Raw genomic sequence first — 14,999 nt, 5'->3', positions numbered from 1 at the left:
ATTGACGATGTCCCGATGTTATGTACTCCACAAAAGCTTTGGGTCGCCAGTTCGGTAAGGAGTTTCACTCTACAAAGACCATGTTTCTGACATCCTTGAGCTTAGGAGACAACTCAATGTCCCCATTTGGAAGCAGATTTGCAAGAAAACAAAAACAAAGAAATGTCAAACATGGACAAAATGAACACATATAAAGCTTTATAGAACTAATCAAATTTATGGAAGAAAAAAAGAAAATTACCATCATGGTTGTGACAAAAAAGAAAATTACCATCATGGTTGTGACAAAGCTCCATAGCTAAAAAATTCCTAGCAGACAAAAAAATGAAAAACAAATCAGTGCCCTGTAGCAGAGCCCTGTAGCTCCACATTTTCAAGATTAGCTAAAGAGTTCGGTAACAAAGGACAAACTATTTGAGCACTCACATTCTTATAGTACCCAAACTTCTGATCGGATTTTATTTATACATGAAGATTCAGAATAAGACAAGGAGTCAAAATTTGTGGAGAATCCAGGATACCTGTTCTCCATGGCCATGGATGGACATGTCCAACACATGGTCGCTAGGGGATGACATGTCCCATATGTGAATGTGTATTGATAACGTTTTTATTCATTTTAATTAGAAATATCGTTGATTGACCTTCCTAGAAATTTACAACGCATATAAGATTTTTTTCCAAATTTTCAAGGTACAAAAGCCCCACATGGTGATTGGACTAGGTGAGTCAGTGACATTGTGAAACGACTCGACCCACATAGAATGTATGGAGGTGGCGGTGTCCTTCAACAACTTGAGATAGGGTATTAGTGATGTTTTCTGTAAAGAATAAATTATTGAAAATATGCTTTACACACTTTAAAACACATGACAAGAACCCATAGGGGATGACATGTCCCATATGTGAATGTGTATTGATAACGTTCTTATTCATTTTAATTAGAAATATCGTTGATTGACCTTCCTAGAAATTTACAACGCATATAAGATTTTTTTCCAAAATTTCAAGGTATAAAAGCCCCATATGGTGATTGGACTAGGTGAGTCAGTGACATTGTGAAACGACTCGACCCACATAGAATGTACGGAGGTGGCGGTGTCCTTCAGCGACTTGAGATAGGGTATTAGGGCGAATGCTATTTCCAACCCTATAGCATTATAAATGCGGCTGACAAGCGAGGGAAATAGCGCTCGCCCTCTCTCTCCACGCTCCATCCATTTGTTCACGTGCTGTGGAGAGAGAGGGCGAGCACTATTTCCCTCGCTTGTCAGCACGCATTTATAATGCTATGGGGTTGGAAATAGGAATCGCCGTGTATTAGTGATGTTTTCTGTAAAGAATAAATTATTGAAAATATGCTTTACACACTTTAAAATACATGACAAGAATCCATCATATAAAATGTTTAAAAGTATTTGTTTGGCAAATTGTCTATGGAGGTGATAAATTTTTCTAATTAAATAATTAAAAATTTGGTGGGAATCTGATTATTTTTTTCTAAAAATAATTTAAGAGTATAAGTTTTTGAATCTTGTTTTTCATCATGGAAATAAATTCAGTACTATCAAAATTCTTTAGCACCCAAAGCGCAACCTGGTTAAACTATCCTGTTTTATGTTGTAAATTCTCCACTAGATTTTCAGACGCGAATTACAGGCAAATTCGCAGCCTAGTTAGACTACGCCCTATTTTACATTGTAAATTCTCCGAAATAGATTTTCGGACGCGTAAACTCCAGTCACGCACACGTTTATTGCCTGCACTGCAAAATTGCGATAACCTTTTATTCCTCTTTTCATATCCTTTAGCGGTGCTGCTCAGCTTCTGAATTCTCCAGTCCGTGCATAATACAGTCATCATCACATTTAAAACATTGCCGTAGCTTTTATTGGAATTCAACAGTCACTTACTTGGAATAAACATTACCGTAGCTTTTATTGGAATTGAACATTCACTTACATGGAATAAGTACTGTCGGCCAACCCATGGTCAGACTACAGGTCTGCACAGCGTTTGGTCCCCATCACAAAGTCAATAGCCGTGGGACCTTGGGCCTAGGAGCGTCGTTTGAACCATTGTTGTCAATAAGCCGTATTCTAATTGTTTTTATATTTTCTAGACTTGTTGGGTATATTTTCTTCTATTGCTTGTAATCTGGCAGATATTTATTAGATTTAAAAGTCTAAAAAGATTTATTAGGTTTAAAAGTTTAAATTGCGTAATGTAAATAATTTTTTTTTCAAAATAGTAAAGTTATTTTGACTAACTTAAATTTATTTTTAATAGAGCAAATTAAGAAACTCATTAAATATTATTGGAAATTTTAAGCTAAATTGCTAGTTAATAAAATCAAAACTAACTCATTTTAACGATGAACCGCTGGTTCCAAAGGTGTCCACAAATGAATTTTGATGTGATTATAGCTAAAAATCTTCTTAATAAACTTGATATGGATCACATAAACCTAAATTCAATAATCACAGCGAATTAACCTAGAGACTCATTCTACAACCCAATATGATATGTAATTAAATCTCTTTCATCCATCCGAATTTAAAATAAATCTATGCTAATATTACCAAATTACAACGAATAAAACCAAAATAATTAGAAGATTATGGAAAAATGGACTCATCACCAACTTTAAAAATAATTAGAAGATTATGGAAAAATGGACTCATCACCAACTTTAATCTTGTTATGGAAACAAATCTTGTTAGACATGGCATATTGCTAAATGGTAAATTGTTTCAAGCAGATCTGCAATGAATGGACCCAGGCACGCCTTACTTCTCTTTGTCCTTATCCATTGATATCGTTACAGAAACCGAACCTAAAGAAAGTCATACACTGTGGATGTCTGTCATTAAGCTGATAACATCATTGAATTGAAGTTCACGCCAAGGCGGTCATAAGTGGAAGCAGAGCACGATATTGGAAAAACGAATTTTTACGAGTGATGCAATTAGTTCCCGCAAGCTTGTGGAGGATGAATATGGGAAACCAATAATTTACTCGTTATTGGGTAGTTAATAGTCGTATATATAGCGGAAAATAGCGGAAAATAAGTAGTTTTTCAATATGCATTAAATGAACCAGACTGTATATGCCCATCTTTAAATTTTGACACACCAATTAATCAACACTAAGTATATACAATCCTTTTTTTTATAAATGAGGGGGTAAACCCTTTGAGAAGAAGTATTATATTAACAAGTGTTCAATGTTTACAATTATTACGTCAAAAGACAGTAATCCATCATGTAGCTAGTGAATCGAACTCAGGTGGATATTGCTAGAATACAAATATACATAACCTTACTTATTTAATACTCATTAACAAACTACATACAACCCTACTTATTTAATACTCATTAACAAACTACATACATCCCTACTTATTTAATACTCATTAATTACTTTAAACTTCTTCCTCATTAGTATTTATTCTGCCTTATTGCTCTTCTTTTATCATCATTCTTCAACCCTGATGATGGATCCCACTTGGGATTTGAAACGTTGGTATAAAGATGTTCAAACTATGGATTCTCCGATCACTAATTCAAAAAACAAAATACATATTTGTTTTCAGCATATATAATCCCGCACATTTACTGCATAATAGCATGCGACTGATTTTCTGCGGTAGAATATGAGCACTGTTTGCTGACATTTTGTGGCAGAATATGGGCACTGTTTCCTGACATTTTGCGGTAGAATATGGGCACTGTTTCCTGACATTTTGCAGGAGCTTCCCAGAACGGTGGGTAACTCAAGTGAAAAAGAACAGGTCGGTTGTATGGGAAATTGCAGAATCCTCTGGTCCCAGCAGATTAGTCCCGCTTATTGTTGGTAGGAGTCATAAATTGAAGATAACAGGTCACTTTATTAGTTCTGGTTTTACAAAAAGCGTGGTTTAATTAGCAGGTTGAATTGCTCTGAAAGTTATTTGACAAGGATTTTTGTAAATCCAAGTTATAGTTGTTAAACTTCAAAATTATAGGTGTCTTAAACGTATTTGATGGTGCTGAATCCATTTTAACCATCAAAAACACAATTCAAACACTATCTCTACAAAACTTTTTTAATTTTTTTAGACGAATTGCCCTGAAAGTTATCTTGCAAGGATTTTTGTAAATCCAAGTTATAGTTGTTAAACTTCAAAATTATAGGTGCCCTAAACGTTTTTGATGGTGCTGAATCCATTTCAACTATCAAAAACACAATTTAAACATTATCTCTACAAATTTTTTTTAATTTTTTTATCCAGATTCCGACCACTTTTAATCGTAATATCCTTAAAAAAAAAGCAGAAGTCATGAATCGAAGATAAGACGCTACCTTGTAAGGCTTCTGTCGTTGGTCAATCCTTCACAAACTGCCCCGCTTATCACAGGTCGCTTTCATAAGCCTCGAAATTGACACCCTACCAAGTTGTTTTTCATACTGAACGTTGTGGGTTCGTTGAATCTTTCATAGCTTGACACGCATTTACCAACTCTGCGTATAAACTTCTATTCTAGCGTATGGGCGTTGTCTTGTCTAACGAGACGACGATTTTGTCTCCTATGAATTTGGTAAAAAAATCGAATAAATTTGGTGGTAGGCGTATTTGAATGGTTTAAATGGTTTATTGAGTGTGGAAATAGGTTTCACACAATTTTCGTTAATTAAACCAAAACAAATTTAATTGTTCTAAAAAAAATTATCATTATAGGTGTGGAATAATTTATATATGAAATAGATATTTTCATTAAAATTTATGAAAACAATTTTAAGAAAAAATGTAATATTTGGTTGTTTAAAATGTATTTTTGAATACATAAATAAATTGATCATCTTGAAAACTATTGAACCATTCAAATTTTATAAATTAAACCACACAAATTTTTTTATTAAAATTGAGCAGAAAACAAATAAAAATGTAAAAATAGACTAAACCTATATATATAAACACATCCACTCTTTTTTGAAATAAAATATATATAATGCCAATAATTATTTTTTAGGTTTTTTTCGCTAACTTAGCTTTAATATAATATGCAATCTCCCTTGATGTAATACTGACGTTGTATTGGCCATTGAAGTTGTAACCTTCTAATGTGGGCATTGGTAGATTCTGGTGTAAATGCAGAGCGATCCCATTAAAATATACCAACGCTGAGTACGGATTTGATTAGTGTTCACCTTATCTAGTGGCAGCATCGCAAAAATCAGCAATCAATATCAGGCGGCTTTCACGTATCCACATCATTCGGGGACACTAGGTCTCACATAATCGTTCAAGATTTAACTCCTGTTTGGATATTGAGTGGTATTTCTTATTATAAATATAAATGTAATGGTTATATGAGTTAGTTAATTATTAATTAATTGGATGTGAGAGATTAAGTGTAATTAAAATAGGTTTTACTTATTTGGGTGAAATATTTTTTGAATTAATTAATTGTATGGTTAAATTAATATGGTTATCTTTAATCAATAATTGATGTATTTATGTGTGTTTAATCTAATGCAAAATAAAAAAAAATTAGTGTGTAATTAGTTTTATAAATTGATATTAGAGCCATTCACTATGAGTTAACTCCTTAAGGGAGAGCATAAATATATCTGAAAGATGTGAATAAAAATAGATTAATGTAAATCTGTGTGAAAAGTCATGTGGAGTGAGTTTGCTAAAGTGTGTGAGACGAGTCTTGTGTATTTTTATTTATTAGCATTTGTATTGCACCGAGATTGGAACTTTGGATAAGCATGAAGCTCTAGAGGAATGAGTTAAAAAAGGACAAAGAAATTGTTCATCTCCTTGTTAGTGAGATGTCTATCTATTACACTTGCTACAAATCCTAATCTCACTACAGATCCCAATGGGATGGAGAATGACATTATCAATTTCTTGGAGAGATTTTCTCATCATGTGGAAGAAGTATGGGAAATTTTCAACTCACTTGGAGTGCACCTGCCCTTAATTATCCCACATCACCACTACCTCTTACATAAATAATGTGGGTACCCCAATGAAAAATGATTACAAAATAGGTACTTTCCCTTTTTGACATGGGAACATATGAAGTGAATCATATGAAGATAAATCTAGGCCTCATTTACAACACAACTATGGATCACTACCTCATTCCTCTGTTACTCTCCAACTCTAGAGACAAAGGGTAGCATATCGTTTTTGTTGGGAAATCAAGGATTTAATTGCTTGTGGGATACCAAGGATAAGATGATCAGTGACATCAAATATCTAACAGTTGCAATCTTGATTGATCAAGGCATAGCCTAGAGCCATTGTGGTTTAGTGACTGATGTTGTGTGAACCCAGTAACTAGTCATAACTTCCATTTGCGCTATGCAGATGTGTGGCTCTCACAATGTTCCATTTTCCCCATATGTAGAACAAGTGCCACTTGCGACAATGAGGAGAATAATGGTGTGAATGATAGTGTTGTAGTGGTGTTGCAAGAAGAGAGGCACATGATGAATATCTAGAGTGTTGTCCTTTGCCTCTTGTAGTTGATATTCATTTTTATTTGATTGTAGATTTTGGAATTCTAAGAGGCAAAAGTGATAAATTCAGCCTAGATAAATTACCAAAATACAATATCCAGATAAATTTAGTACTAGAATCAAAATGAGAATTGCATGATCGATATGACGATTGCTTGAAGTCTTCCACATCGATCAAGAGAAGGTTGACAAACATAAGATCCACTTCTCATTCCAATCTTGGATTTGATGTCAAAGCATCGTCGAACCAACATGTTTTAACAAGGATTTCTAGATTATAACATTTAGCCTTATGTTAACGACTAGAAAAGTATCTCTGTTTGGCTCAATTACCTTGGGCTTGGTTGGTTTCTCTTTTCTAGAGCTATCAGTGGCGACCTATGGTATTATGGACTATAATATTATTAGAGAAATTTATTTGTAGAATAAATGTATATGATGAAGAATTTATAAAATTAGATAGAGGTTATGTTATAACAGTAATGAAAGTATATTATGTATCTAGATTGCTCCCCTTGATAACTAGCGAGTACACAAGTTGGAAAACATGTATCTCGATAGATACGCCCATAAAATGACTAATATTTCAGTGACTGCAAAGAGAGAGTTGATTGTGGTCTTAAGAAATTGTATATTCAACAAATAAAGTGGAAATAAAACTCAACATGGATGGTTGTCCAGTTCATTTGGAAGTTGTGGATCTAAGGAAGGATCCCTCATTGGTTGTTGAAGGCATGAGTGGTTTGCTAGTGAGGTTATGCGATAACTTGTGGATGTTGTTTAGTAATTTAATTCTAAAGATCCATGATTCAGGAGTTTAGGTGTGGAACTTGAGAATCTAGTTTGCCAACTACACCTTTACGAGGGTTTTGAGACAACTTGATGGAGTTTACTCCACATGATCTCGAGAATTATTTGAGATGCAAGACTTTACCAGGAAATAATACGAAAGACAAGCACTCATTAAGGGAGGGTGTTGGAGATTTAACTCCTACTTTCCTTATGGATATCAAGTGATATTCGTAATTTTTATGTGCATTAGTTAATTGTAAATTAGTTGGATTTGAGAGATTTAGATGAACTAAAATAGCTCATACTTTAATGTTTGGTTGAGATACTTTCTCAACTAATTGATTTTATGGTTAAGATATTATTTCTATATTTAACCAATAATTGATGTAGTTATATGTGTGTTTAATGTAATGCAAAATAAAAAAAATTCGTTGTTCAATTAGTTTTACAAATGCAGAGTGATCCCATTAAAATAGACCAGCGTTCAGTATGAATTCAATTAGCATTCACCTTATCTAGAGGAAGCATTGCAAAAATCAACACTCCTTTAATCGATACATCACTAATAGAAGGGCTTCATGCATCCACAACACTCTAGGGTTGCAAATTGTAGGCCTTACACAACATCCTTTGCTACAATGAAATTCTCTAGGGTAGTTTCATGTCATTCACTCTATAAACTTCATTCTTGGAAGTGTTGGAATTTGAGGCCATTACCTTTGGAGGCTCTAATAATTTAACATGGTATCAGAGTAATAAGGTGCTTATAAAAGGTGCATGAACATTTGATTTGTATATTAGAGTATTTGAGAACTATTCAAAACTGCTAGAGAATTGAATTGTGAAAGAATGGAATTCCCAACTTCCACCATTGTCACTCCATACGATTATTATGAATAGAAGCTGATGATTTGCTTCATCTTAGGAGCAAACAATTATATTGGATAGTCAAAGGAATTGAGACAGAGCCAATGTTAAAGTATGGGAAGTCTGAATGGCTTAATAGATCTAGCATGGCTTATGAAAGATTATGTCTATCCATGTCTCATGATATTATTTATCAGATCATAGATATTGATTAACCACATGAAGTCTTGACTACATTGAGAGGATTATGTTGTGGTAAAGATGGTATATAAGAACATAATTTGGAGACAGAGAACTCGATCTATCATAATAGTCATGAAATCAGTGAAGACAACGTTGCACATGAAGGCTCTTCTTCTTCTATTGTAGATGAGAGTTTTATCCTATCCAATAACAAAGGTGTTTCACATGAGGAAATAACTTCCCTTTCTAGTGATGAAGACTCTACTATAGATGGAGACACTACTTTTCAAAACATAGAAGATGACTTTTATTCCTCTACCGTTGATGATGTTGATGATGCAGATCTAATGAGGTCTCAATTTGATGATGCCCCACATGCACTCTTAGTCACAAAGCCATTCATGCCCATGCTTGCATCCCAGGAGGCATCTATAAAATCATGGATGCATCTATGAAGGAATCCCTAAATCCATGCATGCATCTCTAGAGATAAGCATGACCATGCATGCATATATGGTACATGCATCCGTTCGTCAAACACATAATGGATTTGCAAGGAATCCATATTGGAATACAACCATGGATAAGGAGAATCGGTCCTTGATCCAAAACATGGGAGTTGATACCTCTAATTTTGAAAATGAATCATGTTCCTCTAGATCCATTTGTAGAGAAGAAGTCCACTTCTAGTTATGTAGTTAGTTTTGGATTCAACCCCATTTGTTGGTCAAGTAAGATGCAAAATGTCATTTCTTTATCATCAATAAAGGGCGTGTACAGAGGAGTAGTCAATTTCACCATTCAGGTCATTTCATTATAGAATTTCCTTCCTAAGATTGGTATCATTGTCCATCGTCCAACTATCATATGGTGCAACAATCAGAGTACACTAAAGTTTTGCAGAGATATAGTACCACAAAAACAAACCAAACATATCAATATCCACATGCACTACATTAGAGGATTGATTTATGATGGGATCATCAATTTGCAGTATTGTCCCAATTCTGTGTAGACTGTCTACATATTCACTAAAAATTTCACTAAGTATAGTTTCAGTTTCTAGGATATCATCTCAAGGTGAAGGACATAACTACCTAGTAGTTTTTTTTATTTTAGTTTTGTTTTGAATTGAATTTCGAGGAGCGGGGGGGGGGTGCGCTTCCCATTGGGTTTTCCCTCTTTCCTCTTTCATGCATTGTACATGGGTTCCTAAAATGGATTTTTTTTTTTTTTTTTTGGGACTCATCTATCTTCCATCATACTCACCTAATTTATGCTTAAAATGGTTTGTTGGTGTAGATGCACATTAACATAACATAGAGCACAATTATATTTAGTTAGCTTTAGTGCTTGCATGTGATGCACATGAACATTAACATAGCATAAACACACTTAACTTTAGTTAGATTTAGTGCTTTCATGTTATGTACATGCACAATAGCATAGCATAAAGTACACTTAGATTTAGTTATCTTTATTGCTTGCATGCAATTATGCTAAACTTAGCTTCTTTGTGTATCACTATTGAATATACTAAATTCATTCTCTCTTCTAATTTTTTTCAATTCTTGAAAGTTTATGCAATTATTCTTTATCTAGGTCCTTACCTATGCAAGATCTAATAATTTGGCATGGCTCTGATAGCATGTTAAATTATTAGAGCATGCTTAGATAAGGAACTAGCTAGAGAATAATTGCATAAACTTGCAAGAATTGAGAAAAAATGGTAGAGATAATGAATTTTGTATATTCAATAGTGATACATAAAGCAGCTAAGTTAAGCTTGACTACACGCAAGCAACAAAGCTAACTAATTCTAAGTGTATTTTATGTTATGTTAATGTGCATGCACATCAACAAAATTTTTGGATAATAATTTTGAAGAAATAACATATCGGGGTCATTTAACAAGTTGATCTGTTCTAGTGCTTATGGAGTCACCTAAGAACGAGATTTTTTCATTACCACAAGATGTATTGGCTTCTATAGATTACCTTATCGGGGTGAAATTTGGAATGGGTACGAGAAAAGAGAGAGACCAAAGCGTCATCATATGGATAGGCACTTGTACTACAAAAATAATAGAAAATATTTTAATTTTCGAGTGATACAGATGGTACATTTTGAAGAAAAGAGTATTGATTTGATCATGATACTTTTACCATGTGAGAGAAAACTTGAGAATTGACCAATCATCCATGAAGAGACACTCGCATGCATGAACAATAATGAAGTTTGTTATCTTTATTTTTATTCTAGATCAAGAGGCCTTAGATACCTCTTTTATGTGATCTGCTACAGTAAGGAGCTCTCTTTGTGTGCTTAAGTGTATAACAGAATATATTGATTTTCAATAGCCAATTAGTATGTCATATTTGTTTCCAGATCCCTAGTTTAGTATGGGGTGGGAAAAGGGAGGAATTTGTATAGAGAATATACTGGTATCCTTGATGAATTGAATATCCTATGCATCTCCAAACCCCCAAAATATTCATGTTTTTTGTTGTTTGGAGCACACCCTATTAGATTAAATATTAGAATATAGGATAAGAAATGAAAAGGAGAAGGAAGATTCCCAAAATTCCATCCCAATTATTATCCATTTGAAGCACTTCTTGAAATTTCAAATAGCAATGTTTTCCCATTACTTGTCTTCCAATAAAGGGGATATAAGACTAAGATGTGCCGCAAAGGGTGCAACCCATGATACCATCCTCTGAGAAATTTATTTGTGATATAAAATCATGAATCCATGTGAGTTGAGAGTTGATAAAATGGGAAAAAATAGTAGAGTTTCCAAATCTAAGATAGTTTTCTTTTAAACAAAGGGGGAATCCAGATAATGTCTTCTATCACCTCCAAAGAATCATTTTTAATGTAAGACTATCTTCAGCCATTCATTTTGATCTAAAATGAGACGCTAAAAAAGTTTGGCTCCAATTGTTGTAGATTCATTAGAGATGAATCGCTTAATAAAATTATGTGACGATTTTTCAGAACATGGGCCACTTCCTAGTTTACTAGGTGGAACTCTTTGAATTTCTCTCCTTATCAAAGGAATTTTTTAAGCTTTGAGCTCTAACTGTTCTAAATATAGTATAAATTAACAAAACTAACTAAGCATTGGAATAAAGGCCAAGCTAAGATTAAAAAATTAATAGAACCAATTTCCCTCCTAGATTTAACCTCTCGGATACCCATTGAGTGATTTTTTTTAGGGAGTAAAGGGGGTGAGAATAGGGCTTGAGGAAAATAAGAATACACAAATATCGAAATGATGACAATCTTTCTGAAATTAAGAAGTGAATCATCATAAATAAAGTAGCTTGGGTGAGGCAATATTTGTTCTAATCATAAATATGACTTTTTTATGACCAAAATGGTTAAGACATTTAAATGCATTTTATAGTTTATTTAAATTATGCTCTTCCTAAGAGTAAAGTATCATCATCAAATTATGCATGATTTATGCTCATTACTCCACAAACAAACCTAATGCTTGGGAGTTGCTCCTATATTCTCTTGTATTTTTCTTTTCCCTCAAATGATTTTTACCAAATGATGTTTAGAAGATGGGAGAAGAAAATCATTGATGAGTAAATTTAAACCTTTGAAGAATCTTGTAGACCTACCACTTAATAAAGGTGATATTCATGGGCCGTTGTTGCAAGTATAGATCCATTTGATTATCCCTTCTTTGAACCCAATATTTTTGAGAAATTCGTAAAGTAGCCTACGTGAGATTTAGTCAATTCCATTGACCATGTCCAACTTTATTACCATGCCCTTTTCCCCTCTATTTCTATCAAAATGAATGGATTCTTCTACTACTAAAATGTTATCCATAATTTACCTATATCCAACAAAGTTTCCTTGAATTTTAGATATTATCATGGGAAGGAAAAAATTATTCATGTGGATAACATATTTTAGATGATTTTATATGAAAAATTATGGAGAGAAATGGGGAAAAATATTGAAATGGAGGAAGGATTTACCTCTTTGGGAAAAATATCCAAGAAGGTTGAATTTATGCCATCTCTTATCCATGTTGATTGATGAATGAAAATATCATATTTTGTAAAAGTGGGATATAAACCCATTCATTATAGGAGCATTTTCCAGGTCAGAGGAGACTTCCTCCTAGATTTCTTCCTTAGAAAATGTTCCATTAGTTGTTTTATTATCTTCAAAAGACATAGAATGTTGGATATGTTCAAGCGTAGTTATGCTATCTTTACTAGCAAGTTGATTTATTTCTAATTATAAAGAAATATAGTGTTGAGGAGGTGCCTCCTTAATCTTGGCATCGGAATACATAGTTTCACTAGTGACCTAAATTAATTGGGCATTGTTTCACCCTAGTCATATATTTTCTTTCTTGTGTAAATATTTTGTATTTTTGTCTCATACTCTAAGACAAATACTCCTTGATTGAATATCCAATATTACTTCTCAGTTTGTAGTTAATTTTTTAGTTAGATGAAAATATTTTATCATCTTCAAATAATTATGGGTTGCTAGGCCTCGCTCCAATTGATTTTCTGTTTTTTCTACATGGGATTTACCACATAAGTGAATTTTAACTGAATATTTGAGAGTTTCTCTAGGTCATTTTGTCTTCTGCTCTTGAATGAAGACTCGATATGCATCAACCCATTTTCTCTAGGCTATTGTAACAATATTAAAGATTTCTTGTTCTTGAACCCATTGAGAAATGTAACTAGTTTCAATCTTCATAATTATTGTACTCATTTCAATATGTATCCTATGTAACAAACAAGAAAAGAAAAGAAAAACTTATTATTATTAAAGCATGGGTTTCATTCTCATTATTGATGATATTCTAGGTAAAAGCATGTTCTTCCTTCTTCTAAGGTTTGTTAGGTATTAGTATTTATTGTCATGAGTCAAAGGAGTCAACATCATAATTATAATACCCTTTTGAGAAAAATGTAATTGTTAGAAAAAGAATTATTTTTTAGTCTAGAAAGTCTTAGAAACTCCAAAAGTATAAGTTGGCCTTGGAAGTATCAAGTCGGCCTAAAGGAAGGAATTTGACCCCTTAAGAGGGCTATATAAAGAAGTTGTTCAACCTCATTTGGCATACACACACTCCACAAGTTCGATCTATCAAGAAAGAGTTTGATCTCTAGCTAGGAAGCTGGAAGAAGGAGAGTGAAGGCCTTGGTAAATAAAGAAGGATGAAAATATCCTAATTTTGGGCATTATCCCTCTCACACGTGTAAAATTCTAGGGTTTTTGGGCTATAGGAAGAGGTCAAAATTGTAGGACCAAGTTGCAGTAGGACGAAGTGCAACATCTTGTAGCTGGAAGGAAGGATACTTTATCTAGACCTTGTTGACGTTAGGAGGAACTGTCTTTCTCCAGGAAGGTATCAAGAGGAGTTTGATCTAGGGTTTCTTTGGAAGCTGCAATAACAAAATTGCAAGGTTGAATTTGTAGGTTGAGTAGCAATATCGAACCTAGCAGATCGAAGTTGCATTGTGTAGCAATTTGGTGCAAAATCAAGGAAGGAATTGTTAACTTGGTACTAGGAGAAGGACTTGGTCTAGGTTCGGGTATTTGTATCTCATTTGAAGAATATTCTAAGAAGAAAAGAGTCTGTGGGTTTTCCCCTTGGAGGGGTTTTTCCCTAGCCAAGAGACTAATATTTGTGTCCTCTATTGTTGTTGTTATTGTTTGATGAAAATATCTAACTAAAGAACATAAAGAAGATAATTAAAATTCAAAAGAAAATATCAATGTTAAGGAAAATAAGATTAATAACGGCCACTTTTCATTTTTCCAACATGGTATCACAACTAAGGTGAACAAGGCATCTAAAAGGACACTGGTTACTTATCAAGGGAAAGGAAAAAGGAAGCTCTTCAAGAAGAAATTGTTTGTTAAAATAAATCATTGGGGAACGGACTTAAGGAAGGAGGGCTTCTACATTAAAGGAGATCAAGTCTACGTCAAGCTTGCATCAAAGTAATATCTGAGAGAAAGAATTCAAGAAGAGTGTTGAAGAATATCCATTTGGAAGGCATCTTTGAAGGAAGCATCAAGGGAATTCAAAAGTTGTTATCAAGGACACTTCAAATATATTGAAGGCATCATCAAGGAGAATATTAATCTCAAGAAAGTATCATATAATTATATCATGTTTGAATCTACATGTCATATGGGTTCTTTCTGCAAGGAGAGAAATAAGGTCATTGAGGCATCAAACTATCTATCATGGAAGAAAATAATTGACTTGATACTTAGAGAACAATAAGTATTAGAATATGTTATTGGGGAAATCACTTAGCCAAGCAAAGAAAAGATACAAGAACTAGCAAAGTACAAGAAAGGGGAATTAAGGGCTTAGAGTATTATAATTGAATCAATTAAGGGTTCTCTTGTTCCATTTGTTGCAAACTTGAAGACTTCCAAGGCTATGTATGAAAAGCTATTAAATTTGTACTCTATAAGTACAACAGGACAAAATATGTCTTTGGGGAATAAGTTATATAGAAAGAAGAAATTAAAGGATGAGGATGTGGCATCCTTTCTCATGAGACTCTCTCAACTAAGAGACTATCTACAAGGACTTTGGGAACCTATTACTAATTTGGAAGTGACCACATGTG

The sequence above is a fragment of the Pinus tabuliformis genome, chromosome 8 (assembly GCF_031772625.1).
Source record: "Pinus tabuliformis cultivar Carrire ecotype Pingquan chromosome 8, CPIR1, whole genome shotgun sequence".
Taxonomy (NCBI): domain Eukaryota; kingdom Viridiplantae; phylum Streptophyta; class Pinopsida; order Pinales; family Pinaceae; genus Pinus; species Pinus tabuliformis.
Note: the sequence above shows the minus strand (reverse complement) of the source record.